Raw genomic sequence first — 21,406 nt, 5'->3', positions numbered from 1 at the left:
CTGCATGTTAGCTCCAGCGCTGCAGGCCGCCTTCGATTGTCGCTACTCAGAGTGCGTGTAGCTGCCTTATGCTATGGTGACGGCGCAAAGCGTGCATAATTTCTATGTGCCCTCGTTGGGTCCCATTTATAAATAATAATTAGCATCTTGCGATCATGGGCCTTAATTTCTAACGGTGTGGTAAGAATTGTACTTCGAACCCTTTGTACTTTGGAGAAGCTTGTTGTGCGACACCAAAATTGATAACAATAAAGTCTTCAACACCACCACCATCACAACGAATCATCTTAGTGGGTCCATGTGGCGTCAAAACATTCGAAGCAAGTTGCCGCGTTCATGCACTGCACCACCTGCGCCGGCATGCTGGTACACAGGTCATCACCGCACATTTGTGCATCGTCCGGTGGTAGCGCAACGGGCATGCACGCACTGCACATAAGTTGCGTTTTTCTTCTACAAAAAGCTAATACTAGGTTTAGGTTTGTGTTTGTGAGGTTTAACGTCCCAAAACTCAGCCTTTGAGAGACGCTGTAGTGGAGGGCTCCAGAAATTTCGACCACCTGGAGTTCTTTAATGTGTGCTGGCATCGCACAGCACACAGGCGCCTTGCTTTTCGCCTCCACTGAATTCGATCCGCATTCTTGGGCACGGTAGTCAAGCGCCCTAACCACTGCGCCACCCCGGTGGGTAGAAGCTAATACTAAGAGTATCATTTTACTTTGCATCTTTATTGTTTTCTTATTATTATGTACAAACGCATGCTAATCAACAACATTTTTATACTATGACATTATTTATGTCACTTCCTCTTCTACTTCCGTGTGTTAAAAGAGCCGCTGCCAATGCTTTTTACCGCAGCTAGCCACAACTTTAAGCACTTGTTCCAACGGTTTACACACTGGCATAAGCATTCCAAGTTGATTTAAACATCTGGATGCAGTAAAAGCTCACTTTGCAGGCAGAAAATCTGCTAGCACATTGTTTTCAATAAGAGCTGACCTCAGCAATAAATGGTCCACCTTCTAAAACTATACTCAAACACGCCTATATCATGGAAACTGCTATGCCTCACAGGCTCTTAGCAAAGACTGTAATCTGTTGTATGTACTGAACTGATGTGCACACCGTTTCAATCCCAGGCATGATACACTCATGCCACAAGCAGAGGATGATATTTTAGCAAAATATAGCACAATGTGGTTTCATTACACCCCTTCAGCTTCCACTTGACAGCAGTTGCTTTCTTTACCAAGTAGGTTTGATAAGCACTACAGACAGCTACGGTGCTGGGTCTGGCCTGTGATAAGTACTTGATGTGGACTTGCAGTTCTAGCCCACTTTATATATTGTGCAACCTTTTCAAGCACTGTCAAACAAAGGAGCAGGATATCCAAATCAGCCAGGCTCTTAAAAATCTCCCAATGTGCAAGTGCTGTCTAGAAAGGGTGCCAAGACCTTGCGTCTATGAAGAAAAAAAATCTGCCTTCATGGCCAAATGAGTTCAAGAATAGCTGCTGTGATAGCTTTTACCGCTGCAGAGGTGGACTCGTGGCAATCATGGCATGATCTAAATTATAAATAAAAAATGCAAGGTCACTGGTTCAAACGAGGCCAGCGACATTGCATGTACTATCAGGAACAAAAGTTTCCAGAGCACGAGAAAAACAATTTTGGCGTACAAGTGCCACATTCATTTTCACTCACTTGAGTTCAGTAGCTCATGTCACAGCACGCAAGTCCAACTTTCACCTTGGCACATCTGGTCTCCAGATGTGCTAATAACTGAGCCATGCCCTTCCCACTTCAGGATGACGCACCCTGGAAACTTTTCTCCCCAATATTACGTGATGGGCATACCACGCTTACGGAAGAATGAATAATGTTGAAAGAAACGGGCAAGTCAGCACTGGGTTTGCTGATAAAAGCTGCACGTATTTAAATTTTTTGTTTTTGGCAGGAATGCACACCCCTGGAGTAAAAGAAAAAATGAAGTTGCAGCTGAGTTTATATATATAAATGACTAGGCAGCTCATCATCCCAGACTTTGCTGCCAGTGCACAAAAAAAGTCGTCTTACCAAGGACATATCGTCACTTTCGGTGTCGTCATCTTGCTGGGTGAGCACGGATCACAGCACAGTCCCCATGTTCCCGTCACTGCCTTTCCGACTCCAAGGAGACCCAAAGGGTAAATCCAACTAGATATGTGCAAAACAGAAACATCCCACAAGTTGCGGCATTTGTGTAGACGGACAAGTTCTGCATTAGCATATGAGCAGAGATTTGAGGGCATTACGGTAGTACTGAAGACTGAGCAGTTGCTCCCACTGTATCTGCCTTGCATTTGTCCTAAAGCACTAACCATCAAATTTATTTGTTTGCAGCTTGTCAAACAGTGAGCTTGCCTCACTGTTATGCTATGCCTACTATGAACTGCTATGAACTTCATCAAATGACAGCGTGCCGCAGTATAGTATGATTAATGACTGAACCACAACATGAGATGTACTGACGTACGTGTTACACAGCAGTGCTGTACTCGAACACTGTGGTTGCTTGTAAAATACAAGTGTCGTCATCTAGCAAGCTCATTTACAAACCTGAAGACACTATATCACAAAGGAATGCCAGCAGCAGTCATAGCACGAATAGCTATCAAGGTAATGCGGCAAAGGGGAAAATGTAGTTTTGGTGCCCCCATGCATCCGCCAAAGAGAACTGCTGAAACGAAACAAAAAATTTATTCCATCTTGTGAGCAATCTGAGAAAAAAAATTCACGGATGATCAATGAGATTCATGCTGCATACACATGAGAAGTTGACTCTCCTACAGCATACTACATGATTATGTTATTACCTATGTACTGTATTTTCAAGGTACAAGTTGTGTTTTTTTTTTCTTTTTTCTGAAATTTTTGTCAGTGCGCCTTATCATAGCTTTCTTTATACACTCTGTGCCTGGCAACTCCGCGCTCCGCGGCCGTCGCTCCTCCTCCGTTGACAAGTTACATCACTGGCTGCTGAGAGATGGCGACAGCGACGTAGGGTCACCCTCGCCAGGCAAGTGCCAGGTGCGCCGTGTTGCAAAGCGGTTCAGATAGGTACGCGCTACCGCTTTCTCGCTGTTTCGTGGACTGTTTTGCAGTGTGCAAGGTCATGCTTCTACTTTTCTCTGCCTTTGGGTGCTGCAGGAATACAGCATTGCACCAACTGGTAGGCGCCAGCTTTGCTTTGTCCTTCCAGCGATCGCTGCATAGTGTTCAGCTGCTTTGAGACTTGTAAAAAATAGTGATAGCACCAAAAACTGTGTTTATTAAGTGTCAATACTGCAATAGTAATGTTAGATGTGCACGCGTGCTTTCTGGACTGAAATGCTAATTGCTTCCCTGCCTAGCTCGTTGCCTAGATTGGTTAACTATACCAGTTCAGTTCAGTTCAGGCGTTCAGTCGTGTCCGACTCTTCGTGACCCTATGGACCATGTCACGCCACGCTTTCCGGTCTCTCACTATCTTCTTAACATCACATAGCTTCATCTGCAATGCCTCGAGAATGCCATCTAACCATCGCGTTCGCTGCCTACCCCTTCTCCGGCGACCCTCAACCTTTCCTAACATCAAATCTTTCTCCAGCGACTCCTCTCTTCTCATCAGATGACCAAAGTAGCTGAGCTTTAACTTTAGAATTTGACCCTCCAATGAGCAGTCAGGGTTTATGGTCGACAATATCGACTGATTTGATCTTCTGGCAGTCCAAGGAACTCTTAAGAGTCTTCGCCAGCACCACAATTCAAACGCCTCAATTCTTCGGCGGTCAGCCTTTTTCACAGTCCAACTCTCGCATCCATACATCACAACTGGAAAGACCATAGCACGGGTTATACGGATCTTGGTTGGCAGACTAATGTCTCTGCTCTTTACTACTCGGTCAAGGCTAACCATTGCTCTCTTTCCCAGAAGCAGGCGTCTCCTAATTTCATGGCTGCAGTCTCCTTCCGAGGTAATCTTGGCGCCCAAGAACAGAAAATCTGTCACAGCTTCCACTTCTTGTCCATTGATGCTCCAGGACTTGATAGGGCAAGACGCCATGATCTTCGTCTTTTTAATGTTCAGTTTAAGCCCAAACTTCTCACTCTCTTCTTGTACGCGCATCAGAAGTCTCTTGAGTTCCACTTCACTTTCTGCCATTAAAGTGGTATCATCCGCATATCTAAGGTTGTTGATACGTTTTCCAGCAATCTTCACCCCAGCTGAAGACTCGTCCAGACCGGCCTTCCTCATGATGCACTCTGCATATAGGTTAAATAGGCAGGGCGACAGTATGCAGCCTTGCCTCACCCCTTTCTCAATCGGAAACCAATCAGTAAGACCATGCCCAGTTCTGACTGTGGCCTCTTGCCCTTCATAAAGGTTCCATCATTCCATTTATTGGAATTTTTGTTTCTACATTACTAACATTATGTCACTTTTCTGCTTTTAAGCCACCAATCTTCCAGTCATTTTTTGCTAGCTTCTACCGCCGGTTTATTCACCCGGCCACTGGTATCTCTAAACCCCACAGCTTCAGGAAGAGTGACTGCACCTGCATCGACTTCCAGATGGATACCATTACATGAGAGTATAATATTCGGATCGACCCCTACGTCAGTGGTGCCCTCAGCGACGGGAGCGGCAGCGCCGCGCAATTTTACCCGACGGTGCCGCTCTATTGTTCGCACGGCGCGTTGACAGGCACAGAGAGTATAGAGGAGGCTATGGCTTTATCCACCGCTGCAACTTATGCATGGAATGAGCGCCTGGTCCACGCTCAAAAAGCTGCCAGTGCACTGCACAATGTCAAAGCACGTTTAGATGACAAGATGGTCTAAATTAATCCGGAGCCTGCAACTATATTGTCGCTCATAGCCCGTACGTGACTTCGACATGTTCAACCCACCAATTTACAATTTTTGCGTGGCAAAATACCAGGTGTCAGCGCAGGCATTCTTGCCAATAACCAGTTCATATTTTATTCGCTGTGGCATCAGTATTTCCGAAGTGGGAAAAGCAGGCTACTGACGGAGAAAGGGAAATTTATTTAATAACCAATTGAAAATGTGAAAATTTTTTGGTTTCTAAATGTTCTAAATACTTTCTAAACAGTGTTCTAAATTTATTTTCTTGGGAAAATGTGCACAGACACAGTGAAAATGCTGCCGTCATGACGGACTGACCAGTGTCACGAACAGAAATGTGGCTTGCCTTTTTTCCTCTGCTGCCTGGCCTTGGCTACATAGCACAAAGAAGCCATCTCAGAAGCAGTTATAATTACATCAGAGGATATAATTGTGTAACTGTACTCCTACTGTCACCTCTGCCCCCCCCCCCTCTCCCCCCCCCCCTTTGTGCACAGGTGCACAGGAGCACAATTACCTATTGTAATGTGCAAGATCCTGAATAGGCCACAGCATCCCTGGACTATAGGAGTACAATAAATTGTGGGCGCGGCCGGAGTTGGACACCTACAGCTGCATTCCAGATCCTCTTCCCTGTCCTGCCTTTCCTCAGCGCAGAAGCTGCAGTTGCTATGTCCACTATGCCCAGCACTCAGCTACTGAGCACGAGGCATGACATCAGCGGTGACATCCGGATTTCAATGAAAGAAGCACCAAAAACTCCAACATATTAGTTTTGGGAACACACCGGGCCCCTGCACTTCGGCTGAACTACGGGACCTCTTTCAGCTCCATTTCCCACCCATCGTAGCTTCCCTTAGAGTGCATTTTTGGTTTTCCTAGATCCAATTCTTTATGCGCCTGACCCCTCCTCCTGCGTTTGTCCTGTCTTTGCTGCAACAGTTAAGTGCATGCCGCCGCTGACAGTGAAATGGGTGGCTTCCAGTGCTGCATCCGTATACAGTCAAATCTCGTTACTACGAAGACCACAATAATGAATTTTTTAAATTAACAATTTTTTTTAAAATCCCCAATGGATTTAGATTTACTGTTTTCAATGTAATTTCAATGTAAAAATATTTCAGAATTACGAATTTCTATATAGCGTATAGTATTTCAGAATAACATACATATTTTATTTTTTCTCCAATAATATAGGAACATCAGTATAGCAAATTCGGCTAAAATTAACAGTGCTGAAACTCGCAACTCCAGCGCGAAACAGAAACAGCCGCTTCTTGCATTGTCGATGGGCTGTAGCTATCATCATCAGCATATCTAGTGCCAGCTCCTAGCGCCACCACAAAGCTGTCGTTGAAAACTGTGGTTTAATATGCAGTAGCCTGCAGGCCTAGCCGCCTTTTTTTTTTTTTTTGTTGTGTGTCGTTCGCCAGTCTGTCAATATGTGCCAGTCGTGCATGAGGGAAGGTGTTTTTTTTTTTGTCGCAAATTACCTTATTGCAAAGTTTATGCGTGAGATCTGACGATGATTGCAGTCAGTGAAGGTGCCAAGAATATAAGAGAGCAGCTTTCGCTGCAAGAAATCGACATAGGGAAAAAGCAACCGGCCTCTGCAGATCGACTGCCGCAATCATTTTGTAAGACCGAGACAAGATTTTCGAACTTCAGGGAACACTGAAGATGAGGTCAAATAGAACTCTGCCTCTTTTTTGTGTGTGGACAAAGTCTGTACTTTCATCGCTCGGTCAATAATGCACCCGATGAGGTGTTGCGCAAAGTGGAAGGTGTATGTGCTGTAGTTGTATGGTGTTCGTTTGTGCTGCATGCGGCAGAAGAAAATAGCTGATTTCTTTAAATAAATCAGCTTTGAAGTTAGTGCAACATTTCTATTTGAGATTTTGCTTCTCTACGCACATGCTTACTGCCAAGGTATGTCATTTTCATACCTAGGTTTGACCCCTGGCTTATAATCGCAGATCTTTCATTACAACGGTATTTCAAAATAACGAACGATTTCTTGCGTTCCCGCATGATTTGTTATATTTGACTATTTCTACCCGTAGCGGCAGTGACTCTTCATTTCATTGCTTTCAACCACTCCCAGCTCTTTAGTCACACAATCCCCTCTCTACACATCGCGGTGTAAAAGAATCTTAGAAATTTCTACGCTCTGCAGGAAAGGCTAGAAAGGAAACGGGAGTAGCTGAGCCTGTCCTATAAAGAGTGGCTACCTCAGCGCTGCGGCCCCGTTCTTTCTCCCCTTGCCTCTAACACAAACAACAAGCAACCCACACCACATAGCAAAGCTGCAACGGCCCGGCCCGTCTCCTTACTTTCTGTGCCCAGCCTTCTCTGCTGCATGCCTGGCCCGACAGGCTCGACAATTAGCTCGACTTTACTAAGGCCTCTCTCTCCTTCCCCCTTTATTAAAACCTTATTTTCTGCATTGTTGTGAGTTATGTGTACATTTATGCCCTTATATTTTACTTCGATAGTTCCTCATCCTCTCCACCTCGGTTCCTTTTAAACATTGCTGCGTGTAGATTGCCTGATCGCACTGCAGTGATGTGTCTCGCATCTGTCGCACCGTGTCTTATTTCTCGCTAACCATGACGCTGCCTGCGAGGAAAAAAAGTTACGTGAAATTAAAGCTACGTGCCGTTGAATTTGCCGAGGTGCATGAAAACCGGGCAGCAGGAAGGCAGTTTGAGGTTAGCGAAAAAAATTATCCGAAACTGACGCAGAGCCACCAGTGTGCACCGAATAATGAAGTCAACCAAGAAGGCAAACCGCGCCAAGGCACGCTAAGCGGAGCTGGAGGGTTGTCTGCAAGCGTGGGTTTTCGAGCAATGAGCCAGAGGTAGAGGCCTGTCTACAGTGCAGCTCCGTCTCAAGGTAAAGAAAGACCCTTGCGACAGAGATTGGGTCCGTCATAGTGCTTCTGCTTTATGCGGCGGAATAAGTTAGTGATGACAGTGCGGAAGACAATGTGCCAGAAGCTTCCCGATCACTTTCAGGAAAAGCTGGAGAACTTCCGTACATTCATGAAACCGGAAATTGTTAACGAGAACATTCGCACAAGCCACATTGTCAACATGGACAAAGTCTCGCTTGCGTCTGATATTCCCTTTGGGAGAAGCGTCACCGAGAAAGGGGGAAAAAGCTACAACGGTGAGAACTGGCCACGAAGAATCGCACTTCACCGAAGTTCTCGCCTACTGCGCGGATGGCATGAAGCTGCTTCCCATGTTAACTTTTAAGCAAAAAAAATGCTACCAAAAGACTCCTTTCCTGCCACTGTGGTGGTTCAGGCCGATGCCAAAGAATGGACGATGAGAGTGCGGCTCAACCAGTATTTTTGGCATAGACCCGACATATTTTTTCACATCAGCAAGGAAATCATCGCGACAGTATGCGGGTGCACCACCACGGATTCATAAAAAAATATATATATAAGTGCGAAAAACTGCGTTCCAGTGGTCATATCTGCCGGCATGACAAAGATGCTGCAGCCGCTCTACATATCCCTGAACCGCAGTTTTAAAACGGTCCTGCAATGCTTGTGGCAGTCATGGATGTCCAAGGGGGACCACAACTTCACAAAAACAGGACGCATGGAACACAAAATGCTTGGAGAAGTGGCCGAATGGGTCTCCGATGCTTGGGACCCCATTTCTACATAAGCATGTAGCAGGATTCCCAAAGGCTGGGTTGATCCCATTCACGACTGGCGATGACGTTGGGGAAATGGACACCAGCAAGTCGGAATATGACAGTGATGCACCTGCAGAACTCCCATCTGAAATCGCTGAATTGTTTGTAAGCGACTCAGAGGAAGAACGCTTTTGATGGTTTTACCTAAACGCTTTGTGTAAGTGCATACCACTTGTATGTCTCAGAATAAAATATTTTTGAAAAGTACTGTTTAGACTGGACGATACATGCACCTGTGTGAGTACTGCCTATCATGGGATCCGTGTATATGCGGCGGCCACCGCAAGCATGTATTTTCATTGCACATTCTCACAGCGTGATCCTAAACGAGCCTACCAAGTGAACAAGTGCAAAATATACGACAGTGCGACTTATCTGTGGTTTTTTTTATTTTTTTCGAAAAAACTGCCGTTTGGCGGGGATTGCGACTTTTACATCAAAACATACAGTAATAAAATGACAGACGTCAATGCTCATTTCTGAATCTTTTGTTGTGCGGTAGCAACTTCCTTTTAGGTGGACTAGACTACATGGTGCGTGTTGTGTTTGACGGCGTATAAGTGGCTATGGTTCTCATATGCCAAGCATGAGGTTCTAATAAGTTGTGCTTTGTGGAGTATATTCTATAATTTGTTTAAGATATTTGCTTCCTTTAGGGATCTAAAAACAGGATAAATCTACAAGTCCATTTTCACCTAAAATGATTAATACTAAATGAAAAGGAACCTGTTCACTGTAACATTCATAATAAACTGCATTTCAGCATTAGAGGACTAAGAAGCGAGCAGTACCAGCCATAAGGTTAAATTTGTGACATACCTTGTCACAGAGGCCCGTCAAACCCCCTTACACCAAAGGGGCCTTATCCTCTGAGAGGTATAAGTGTGGAATAACAGCCCTTGAAGCAAGGGGGTTCAAAGGAGTTCACAATAAGCAGGGAGCATAGGTGAATGGTTTGCAGTAATTTCCAATAACAAATGTAGATATCAACACACGAAGTCGCGCCTCGACCTCAGAGATGCGAGGCGCCTGCAAAAGAAAATTCAGTGCCGAATTCAAGCCCTCCAGGAAAAACGTTGGCAGTCATTCTGTGAAACGCTTGATCCCCGCAAGCCTTTATCACGCATCTGGAATGTTGTTCATGGTCTCCGAACATCCCCTAGACAGCTCTACCCATTCAAATCTGTCGCATTCTATCAAAGACGTAGTGAGGTCGAGGTAGCAGAAGATTTCTGCGCTAGGGTAGCAGGCCAATCGACTCCAACGGCAACGCTACATTTCAACGATGTTCCAGCTTCACAGGATTCACGAATGGACCTTCCCTTTTCCGTGGAAGAACTTGACGCTGCGCTGGCTTCTTGCAGACGGTCATCATCGCCGGGTCCCGACGGTGTAACATACACTGCACTTGGAAATCTTGGACAAGAAGCTAGGCACGCTCTTTTGGAATATTACAACAAACCATGGAGTGAGGGTACAGTTCCAGACGAGTGGAAGCGCAGTCGTTTAGTTCCGCTCCTGAAACCTGGTAAATCGCCTCTGGACTTGACATCATACCGTCCAATTGCGCTGGCTAGTTGCATTGGTAAAGTACTGGAAAGAATGCTGCTTACACGTATTGAGTGGTACCTGGAGCACTACCGCATATATCCAGATATAATGTCAGGGTTTCAACGTGGACGCTCTTCAATTGACAACGTGGTGGACCTGGTATCATCTGTACAGCGCCAAAAAATTTTGAAGCGCTTACCCGCGCTATTGTTCCTGGATATAAAGAGCGCATATGACGTCACTCACCAGGCCATTTTGGATGCTCTGGAAGCTGCCGAGCTCGGCGGTCGTGTTTTTTGTTGGATACGCAGTTATTTATCCAACAGATCTCACTTTATGCAGACTGAGGACGGCCCAACATCTTCTCATTTCACTTCCCGTGGAGTCCCACAGGGTGGAGTACTAAGCCCAACGCTCTTAAATCTTACTCTTGTCGGGCTTGTTGACTTAATACCACAGTTGGCGCAACTTTCAATATATGCGGACGACATCTGTATCTGGGCATCAGGAGTTACGCGCCCACAGGTTAGAGCGAGGCTTCAAAAGGCGGCAAGTATAGTTGCGTCCTACCTCCACCTGCAAGGTCTGCAGATATCAACTGAAAAGTGTTCGCTAATTGCATTTACACGCAAGAACATGTCACCTTACACCGTACGCATTGATGGTAAAACAATACCCTACGAAAGCAGCCATCGCTTTCTGGGAGTGATCATCGACAGAAATCTTTCGTGGATTCCCCATATTTCATTCACGAAAAAGAGGCTGACAGCAATTGCTCACATGCTTGCCTTTATTGGGGGAAAGTCATGGGGAGCGTCCGTGCGGTCGATGCTCCAGCTGTACCATGCATTATTTATGGGATTTCTTCGGTACAGCTTACCTGCACTTGGAAATGTCAGGAAAACCAACTTAGGAATTCTACAGAGCGTTCAAGCTCAAGCTCTGCGAACCTGCCTGGGATTGCCGAAATGTGCCTCTACGGCTGCTACCATTTTGATTGCTCAGGAGCATCCTATATCTACCTACCTAACAGTTGACGCCCTGAGGGCACATTTCCGACACATCACCCGGGTTCCCTGTCATCATTTGGCCAGTCTTTTTATTACCAGGCCGCGTACATCGTTTACAGAGACTGTTGATGCACATCGCGCTATTCTGTCCCAGTTTACACCCACATCTAGACCGTCCTCTCCACTGTGGAGCCTGCATCAACCACACATGTTTCTTTCAATACCCAGCATCAGGAAGAAGGTTGAGCTATCACCGACAGAACTAAAACAAATCACTCTTGAATACTTCCATGAGTACCATGCAAATCGTATGCACGTCTACACCGACGGTTCAGTGAATGCCATGAATTCTTCAGGCTCCATGGTCATACCCGCAATTACTACAGAAATAAAAGTTAGGACAATTCACCATACTTCTTCAACAGCCGCAGAACTAACCGCTCTACGTGTCGCTATTAGGCATATCAGTCAGCAAAGCCCTCAACGATGGTCTATTTTCACAGATTCAAAAGCAGCTCTGCAAGCCTTAAAAGCGGCTCTTCGCCGTGTAGCCCCCATGAGCAACTCGCCGCGGAAATACGACAACTTCATCACTATGCCATAAATGGAGGACATGAGATCATCTACCAATGGCTTCCAGGACACAGCGGCATAGCGGGCAATCTCCGGGCGGACGAGGTCGTACGAACAGCCCACCAAGACGGCGATTGTGTGTTGATTCCATTTTCCAGGGCAGACGCAGCGGGTAGGCTTCACGCACTTGCGCGGGAACACACGCTCTCCTTGTGGAATTCTGACCAGTTTGTGAACTGCCGCTTAAAATCCCTGGACCCTGACCTGGAGCTCCGGCTTCCACCTGGCCTACCCCGATGTGAAGAAACTTTGCTGTGCCGCCTGTGGGTTGGTGTAGCATTTACAAACTCTTATTCTTTTGTGATAGGTATGGCAAATAGCCCTGCATGCACAAACTGCGGGTGCGACGAAACTATAGGCCACATTCTTTGTGAGTGCCCCATATACAGCCATATACAGCGAGGAAAAACAGTGCCTATGCCGTGCGCTGGAGCGTCTAGATGGACGCCCACTAACTGAAATTAAGATCCTAGGTCCCTGGCCACGGCGATCGTCTGCGGTGAAGGCCTCCCAGGCACTGCTCCGCTTTATGAAAAGCACAGGACTGATCAAAAGGCTATAATTTTTTGTTACGTGATATGACTGTGACGTTATGTGATGTGACATGTCTGTGATGTAACTGTACTGTCATCACCCATCCCTCTCTCACCCACAACTTTTATACCCACCTACCCCTCTCCCCCAGTGCAGGGTAGCAAACCAGTTCCTTTACCGGTTAACCTCCCTGCCTTTCCTCCTCATCTTCCTCCTCCTCCGATAACAAGAGATATTTTTTATTACATTCAACCAAGCTCTCTGGTTATTTTAGATAACAGCCATGCATACAACTGTCTAACACTCTCTACCCAGGCACACATGGCTACAAACTACGGCTGCCATTTTTGTTTTTTCCGTAGGATACACCTCACTGCCCCCCAACTTATCAGCTCCTTTCTTATATGTACACTTGGTACGTCATGATCTGCGTGCCTTTTGATAACATTAGGGATGCAATTTTATGTAGTTTACTGCATAACTACTTTGTGCGTGCAGATATGTGCAACAAATATGTAAAAAAAATAATGTTTGCAATGAACACTCCTGCAGTGCACTGAGCTGCCTGTTGTACTATTCCAAGCAAACAAAGTGCCACCTAGCGAAGAGTTTCGTGCAGTGTGCACACTGCCTTGACAGGCAGCAGCAAGGGGTTGGTCTGGGCAATTCCAACCAATAAAAGTGACCCCACAGTGGCTTAGTGAAGGTGGATGACTGGCACGAGAACTTACATTATGGCCCTGCCTGACTGGGACCCACACTTCAACGATGTCGGCCAGCCAAGCGACGATGGCCAGGTCCTTGTGCAGCTGGAAACCGGTGCCCATCAGCATACTGTTGTGCAGTGGATGTAGGTACCACAAGCATGCTCAGGTGCCCAAGCACTCCAACTTCCAGGTGCGACCCTTGGTTCCCTGAGAAGTTCGGCACCAGGAACTTTATCATGACTGCACAGCCCACAGATTCTGTGGTATAATCTACCACTTCATTTTAAGTTTATTACAAAACTGCCACAGACAGGAAGTGGGGAAGAAAGCATGTGTGAACAGCAACAGCATAGAAGCATCAGCAAAATAAAAACAACCCTTAATCAGCACACAATCTATAAATAACAAGTGGAAGAACAAGGACAGGTCTTGGTTAAAACTTTCATCCCGATAAACAAACAGCTTTTAACAAAAATAAAAGGGTTGTGTATGACAGTGATGAAAGAATCTGCTGTCAACTGAGACATGGTTTTGAAAAACAAAAATTAAGAACTGACCACCAATCACTTCATTTTTGTTATGCAAGGTTCAGCAACAACACGATATCATACAGAGGACACCGCACCCGTATGCCCATTATTTGTGCTGCAAGATACCCCAACCCCAACATCGACAACACTACAGCCCCAGAAAACTATATATTTATGCCCAGGAACTAAATGCCCGAACTTGGACAAGGTACCTACTTGGCTAGATAACCCCACTGACCTAATTAATAGCGTTTTTGTATAGAACTTGTATTAAAAGAAAAAAGAAACCCTGGCTAGCTGCAACAAAAGAAGAAAGAAGACACTATACATAGGCCAGCACATAATATTAAAACAAGATTGGCTCATTTCCCTCATTTCAATTTAAGTGATTACCTGGACAAGAAGAAATGGCAATTAGAGGCGTAACTGAACAATCTGTGTATGAGTGAACAGTCTTACTGCAAAACACACTTGGACATGTGCATGCCAGAAAATCAACTTGCTTTTCTATTTATGCCGTGCTTGCAGTTCCAATAGGCAGTAAAATGCAAATGCCAAATTTCATCATAAGAAAAGACAGTATGAGTATTAAAGAGAATGGCTACTACACTGTTTATCATTAACAAGCTACTTTTTATAACCTATTATACTTTCATTTTTAAATCATTTTTGTGCATGCTGTGTTAGTAGAAATATCCTATCAAACCACATTCAGGAATTCCTACCCAATAAAAAGGAACAGTTACCTGAGCATAACACTAAAAAAAACTAGATTTGGTTCGATGAATGAGGTTTAATGTCTCAAAATGACTCATGCTATGAGCAGCACCAGAGTCGAGAGTTCCAGATAATTTCAAAAACCTGGAGTTCTTGAAAGCGCACTGACATTGAAGAGTATGGGCACCTTGTGTTGTTCTTCCATCGAAACACGGTCGCTGCTAGCGGAAATGGACCATGCCCCCCGGCTCAGTAGCGAAGCACACAAACGAGCAAGTCTCTGCGGTAGGCATATAAATAATTGTGTATAAGAGCTATACAATGTGCCAATACTAGTGTGTTAGCAGCCAAGCTTTTGCAGACAGCCTAAGTAAAACAAAGCAAGAAGCTTGCTTAGCCAATGTTTTTGTTCGCCTTTGACATGCTGCAAGGACATACGCACTGCAAATGCACTGTGTTCCACTGCCCTTATCCTTCATCAGGGTATACAAAAAAGAAAGTTCAGTTGAGGCAGCCACATACCCACCGTGAACACATACTCAAACTCCCTGGTTGACATTCTGGTCAACAGCTGTTGAGCTGGGTTATGGGAATAGCACTGCTCTTGGAGAAACTGCTAAAGGCAAACATAGTAGAGGCTAGATGATAAATTCCCGGTTTTATACATTCAAAATCACGGGTTGTAAAAATCTCCCATAGAGTCGCATAGTTTTCCTCCCAGTTTCCTGATAACATAATTTCACGGATACTATGTTAAAATTTTCCACAAATTACGGTCGTTTAATTTAGCGGCCAACCGTGCATGCTCCAGCATATGAGCCGGCCGAGCCCAGGAGCGCGCAACACGGAGCAAAAGAGCAGCGGCACTCACCCACCGTGGTAGCTTCCCTGCGGCTCCTTGGTGCAAGGGGGCGAAACTGATGTGAGAGGGCCTTGCCAAGGAGACACAGATGAAGACAGATGCAATGATTTCTTCGTAATGCCTTAGGGGCAAGGGTTGGTGAAGCATTTCAATAACAACTATGTGCTTATATAAACGAGCGGGCCAGATCTGGAGAAAGACTGCATGAAGAGCAAGAATGTGACAAGAGTCAGCCACCACGATGGCTTCTCCACAGTTTATTAGTGTAGGGGGGGCGAGGCATCTGAAAGTAACGAGGAAGCGATACCAAATTGCCATAATAAAAAGTTTTGTCACCTGGACGTCAAAGTCTCAGAAGTGTTGCTAAACCTCTTCTGCAAACGCAAATGTGAACTTAATTCTGTGAGAAATAAAACAGGAGGTCCTCATATCATCTTAAGAAAGCAAATGCTAATCTACATTTTTATGAAGTGAAAGTGTCGATAAATGCCTTTGAGCCTAATTGAACAGTTAACACTTTTAAAAACTGTGCAGTTCGGATTATACCTTTTCCCAAATACCTAATACATATTTTTCTCGCACTTTTTTTAAAAAACATATAAATAGAGTCATACTGTAAACAGGTGAAAGCAAAAAATCTCAGACAATATGCCAATCAAAAAGCCCACTCACTGAATGCAGAGGCCACGATTGTTTTGCATCTACGCAGATTATATAGAGCGCAGGGACGCAGAGAACACTCTGAACATCCTCTTTAGCGCCACTGATACTGCCACATGTGCTCAGCGCTTGACTTGACAGACCAAAGACTGCTTTCACCGCCACTGTTCAATAAACTCCCACCTTACAACAGCAATATATGAAATGGCTTGGAATGAAGAAGGAAAAATAGTGCCAAGTCCTTCGAGAGGTAAGTGTGTCTGCAATTTTATGAACCATCTACAACAAATGAAATATGAGCAAGACGGTTAAAAATGTGAACAGCAAAATGCGATCTTAGCCGGGAATGAGAGAGAAGAATGTGCAGAGAACCTCCTTTAAAAGAGTTAATCAACCTTGCTTTTATTTTCTGTCCAAGAGCTAAGCTAATATGTTTACTTATGTGCTAGCATTTCAGTTCTCTTGTTCGCATTTAATTTGTTGCTGACAGTACAGGTGCTCAAAACGTAAAGCGAAGCAGACGAATGGTGGAAGAATTGCACCATGGTGCGCTCTACCAGCAGAAGTCAGGACATGTAACACATCCAGTTAGTGTTTCATATATCAGAGTTGTCAGCAGCTCAGGTAAGTAGCACCACTCATCCATTCATTTGGTAGATTTCATTTTAGAGGTGCCTATACGTGTGTAAGCATATATACTATACACCCTACTTCAGACAAAAGGCATCCAGAATGTGGAAGCTACAAAGAATAAGTTGCGCATATACCCTAACTGATACAAGTCATGTTAGCTACCATGTTATTATGCTTTTCGAGATCATTTACATATAAACACATGCATATATATGGCTGCCGACAAAAAGTTGAAGAAAGCATGTACTCAAGAACAAATCTATTGCATTGTCCCCATTCTACCCGAAATGCGTCACCAAATGCCTGCCATTTGCATTGGAAAAATGTTGCCTTAACCTTGGACTTCGACTCAGCAGACCTCCACAGCTCACGCTCACTGTTGGCAGAAGGTAGTCGCGGAGTGATAGTTACAGACTGAGGAGTCGGAATGCTATGGGGACTGACTGGTGACCTCAAAACTGTAAGCAGAGGCGCTGCTCATGCTGCCACATGCTGAATACCCATGCAGAGACCACCTAAGCAATAAGAGGCATGTCGCAGCAAGTCGTCAAAAACGTTTTGACCACCCACATTTAAAAAGAAACAGCAACCTCCTTCTGTCTACTACACTATAACACTCCGTTGTGTCTAGCATGTGATTTACTAACATAAGCATACCCACAGAGTCGTCTGCTACAGAGTGCACCAAGCAACTCGCATTACTTGCACGAGAAGAGAACTTGAGGGGGAGCTAGTACAAGAGAACTCGTGCAGCACGGCTTCAAGTGCCAAAGTGCAGGTGGCGCCAGCTACACAGACAAATAGAGTGCGAAAGTGCTGCACTGCCTGAACTATTGCAGAGTGCACGGCCAAATCGTGGAGGTCTATAGCATACATAGCCCAAATCTGGAAACGATACTGGAACCTCACCATATGAATGCCTTAACAACCTACACCGCAAAATCTTTGTCTTGAAATGGTCTCCGGTCTTTCAAGTTGGCTTGCCTCAGTCCACCTTGACTGATGCGACCGATGTGGGACATGCTTGACAAGCTAGACAGTAAAAAGAGCAACAAATATTAAAACACAAACAAAAATAGGTCAGCACACAAGCACACTTTTTCACAAGGCTCAAAACACAGCAATTTTGGCTTTTACATCCCAAATTGACTCAAACCATGAGGGGTAGCATAGTGAAGGGTTCTAAAAATTTCTAGCACCTGGGATTGATGTGCACTCGATATTGTACAGTGCACAGGGGCCTTGCTTTTCGCCTCCATAGAAAAGTGGCGGCTGTGGTCGAAATTTCGTCTCACGTCCTTGGGATCAGCAGTTGAGCACACTAACCACTGAGCCATCTAAAGTGTGGTGCAGTGTCAACCTGCACCACATTGTTTCAAACATAACTGCACCCAGGATAACGCCTTTGAAACCCCCCAAATTATAATCAGCCACCACTGCGCACACAAGCAGACCTTTATCAGAGTGTGCATTTTTTCATAATATTTTTTATTTTCACTTTATGGGCAGAGTCACTCAGATACAAAAGTGCCCATATTAATGAGGGACAAATGTAAAAACATTTTCTGTCATCCGTGATGGCTTTTTCTTCTGATTTTCTAGTGCTATGTATGCACCTTTGAAAAGTTCAATTCCCTAACTTCCGAGTGCTCACCAATAAATTCTGGTTTTTAAATGTTAAATTATTCATCATTGCTAATCAAATTTGCACAGAATTTCATACAAGACTGTAGACAATTAACAGTTGGTGGCTGTAAAGCTACACACTTTGCTTTCGTCAGGTCTGCATAGAGCAGCAGCCATACTGGCAAAATAGCAGCACAGCAAAGAAGCACAAGTTTCTACATTCAACTTACTAAAATCTGCTCAGTCCTGCATTACCAAAACTATGCATGGTTCACTATCACAGACCCCGTGATGTCAGGCACAAGCCATGTGTTAAAGTTGAAAAACTGAAAATTGAATGAAATGGTGAGCAGCCCACGGTGGTCGACAGTGGTTTTGCCACCTGTCTCTCAGGCTGTCTGCCTACCTCTTCAATCAACCGTCAACTACCAACAACTTTCTGTGACTGTGATGTGGCCGGTCACTCAGTTTCAGACTCTGCAGCACACGTCACTGGCCTTTTAGATTTATTTCGGGATGGTGTCATGCCGTTCTCATGCCTATTCATATTTTTCTCTCTTGCATCCACGTGCTTCCTCTGCTCTTTCAATACACTGAGCCGTAGTGGCTTGAGAATGCTTCACCGCTATTCCTAACGAGGCACCACTACTACTGTGACACACTGCGAAAGAAGCCACGTTGGCACTTGCAATTTTGGAGCAGTTCTTCGACACTCCCAACCGTGTCTGCAGAACAAAGCCCTTGATGAATCTGTGAAATATTGTCATTATCACTTGGCTTTCACCTCAAATGTACAGATGACCATATTCCATGTGTTAATTAAATAAAATTTCTGTGATCCAAATGGTATTTTTGGCAATTTTCAGGACCATTTGATAAGTCAAACTTTGAGATAATATTCTTCCTGAAAGCTGAAGTAATGAGACTTTACTGCACTGGCAATGCAGCCGTCACTTTCTTTTTTTACTCGCTTTCATTACTGCTTGTTTTTTTTAAAGCTGCATTTTTCTTTTTGTGTAATATTACCACTAATACAGCAGCTGCTTGTCTGGTGTATTTACGCTCTCAAAATGTTCCGCTTTTCCTTCACCATGGTGTGGTGCAGCTGAACTTCCCACATTTAGAAAAGGCCGATGTAAAAGTCATGCCCTCTTACGCATAGACGAAGCTATCAAATTATTTTTAGCCGTGCCATGTGCAAGTTGGGGGTCTGCAAAGAAAAGCTACAAAGCTGTGCTGTTCTTTTCCTTTAAGCAGTGTTGTCATTATGTCTTTATTTGGTTTATATAGCCGCTCTTCCAGTCCACAAATGTCCATCCCTAAAATTTTCCGAGGAAAACCCTGGCGAGCAATGTCTGAAAGGGTTAACACTATATATGATAACAAGGTAATGGCAGAGAATATTTAACTAATCCCGAAGAGGATTCACAGGCATCAGGTGCATTGTGACATTAAATGCTCAAGCACCCACCTATGCCAAAGTTGTGTGTGGCATATAGCAACCTTTCTTGAATGGCATTTCCCCAGCTAAGCAATTCCAGCAGAGGTCAGTCATGTACAACTTGTCCCTTTTACTATCCCCTCTGCCTTCAGTCTAAGCAGTACTGACAGTTATCCTGCGCAGGTAATGTACTTCTGTGCACATGAATTAAGCTGAAGAAAATGTCCCAGTAACAAATCATTCTCCTGCACATAAAGAAACAAAAGGAGAGCAAGCTGATATGGAACTTCTATAAACCGACTTGAAGCTGCGCAGTGTTAGCCCACTGTTAAACCTTATCTTGTTACCAAAGTGCCCATATACCATCCCCTCCCACACACACATGCACCACTGCCATAGAGGACCAAGTGGAAGCGCTCACTACCTCTGCCATGGTGGTAAACAATAATCCTCAAGGAGGTCTCTCAAACACTGACACCCTATGAACCCTGCTATCTTCTGCTCAGCACTAACTTTAGCATACCCTACGAAGAGTCCTTGGATCGGTTTGTTCGAATTTTTTTAAGTAACAATGTAACCCACTTTAAGATGTACTGTTGTGCTTTTGCTAACTACTTATATCCCCTCTACAGATATTCAAAAAGCATCTAAGAGGCGCTTCGAAGAGGTTCACAGCTTCTTACAACCACATGTCCCACCTGATGACAATGATTGCAGTGAACACAAGAACAGGTTCTGCATGCTCAGAAGGTATGAGGTACGTGGAGGCCAAGGATACATTTCAGCATTTTTGACCTGATTCTGGCAAAGATATAGTTTCATAATCTCTTCATTTAAAACATCAAACACATGTCAAAATGGCTGACTGATTGTATTACCAACAAGAGGCAATGAAAATAAAACAGGGTGATCACTTCAAGCCCATTCTGGCGTACGAGATCAATTCAACTGCATCAAAATATATTTTTCGGGATGCAGCACTTTCACGTTCGAAAGGAATGAAACTGTCCAATCTTGCTGCCAAGCATCGAAGACTTATTTAGATCAAAATTTAAACGCAGTGTCTATTCTACAGGCCGCTGGCAGATTTTCCAAGGTGCAATTCTCCTTGCACTCTCCTCTGACTGGCTGCTTAAGGTGACTGAGAATGATTTTTAGCTAATTCTTGACCTCGATTCTCCCGACGGCATTAATTTTGATACATCAGAGTAAAGTTTAACATGTTGAATTGGGCGTGTTGGTACATGTCTTGAACACATAACAGCGCAAAGAGACAAGGAAGAGGCGAGACGACAAGGACGACGCTGAACTTCCAACTTTTATTGCGAACGAATCGCGTGAGCATATATACTCTGAACCAATTCGGCGTCACTGTCAATGCATGCACAAATAAGTGTGTTCTTTTTCAGAAAGAGTGATAGAGACAGAACTAACACGTGCTTCTCCGCGATTACATATCAGTTCAGATTCTACGATTTCTCGTGTTACACTTTGTTTGCTCTTTTTTCTAATAACAGTGCCAGCAAGATCTGAGGAACAGTCCTTACAAGTAAGGCAGTGGGTGGCCAGAAAACCTTCAAAATCTTTGCCATCACGGGCATTTTTTACATTGTTGGCATGTTCTCTCAACCTATCATTCACACATCTCCCAGTTTGGCCTACATATGTTTTTTCACAGTTTAACGGAATTTCGTATACTATGCCTTCTGCGCATTCAACGAAGGGCCGCCGATGCTTCTTGCGGCAGTTCATTTGCTTGGTTATCTCCGGATCAGTCATTTTTCCCAGTTTTGACAGTTTGTGTAGAGCAGAGAAAATGACTTTCACGTCGTACCGCTGCGCAACATTTTTCAGGTTTGTGTGATAGTTTGTGAATGCACGGTATCACAGCTACCCTT

At 44.5% G+C, this 21,406-nt stretch overlaps 1 long non-coding RNA gene across 1 annotated transcript in view; it reads right to left on the bottom strand.

Annotated features, from left to right (window-relative positions):
• The window catches only part of LOC146183927 (uncharacterized), a 64,671-nt gene that overhangs the window by 25,701 nt on the left and 17,564 nt on the right, over window positions 1-21,406 (bottom strand). Inside the window, exons 2-6 of the long non-coding RNA XR_014708818.1 lie at window positions 17,375-17,473; window positions 15,158-15,218; window positions 14,474-14,566; window positions 13,064-13,246; window positions 2,077-2,196 (exon numbers count right to left, since the gene is read on the bottom strand). This is a non-coding gene — a long non-coding RNA (uncharacterized LOC146183927). The remainder of the gene's footprint in view (window positions 1-2,076; window positions 2,197-13,063; window positions 13,247-14,473; window positions 14,567-15,157; window positions 15,219-17,374; window positions 17,474-21,406) is intronic.

This window comes from Amblyomma maculatum, chromosome 7 (assembly GCF_055883805.1).
Source record: "Amblyomma maculatum isolate TAMU_Amacu chromosome 7, ASM5588380v1, whole genome shotgun sequence".
NCBI lineage: Eukaryota > Metazoa > Arthropoda > Arachnida > Ixodida > Ixodidae > Amblyomma > Amblyomma maculatum.
The sequence above is the reverse complement of the archived record's forward strand: the minus strand, read 5'-3'. Positions and strand labels throughout refer to the sequence as shown.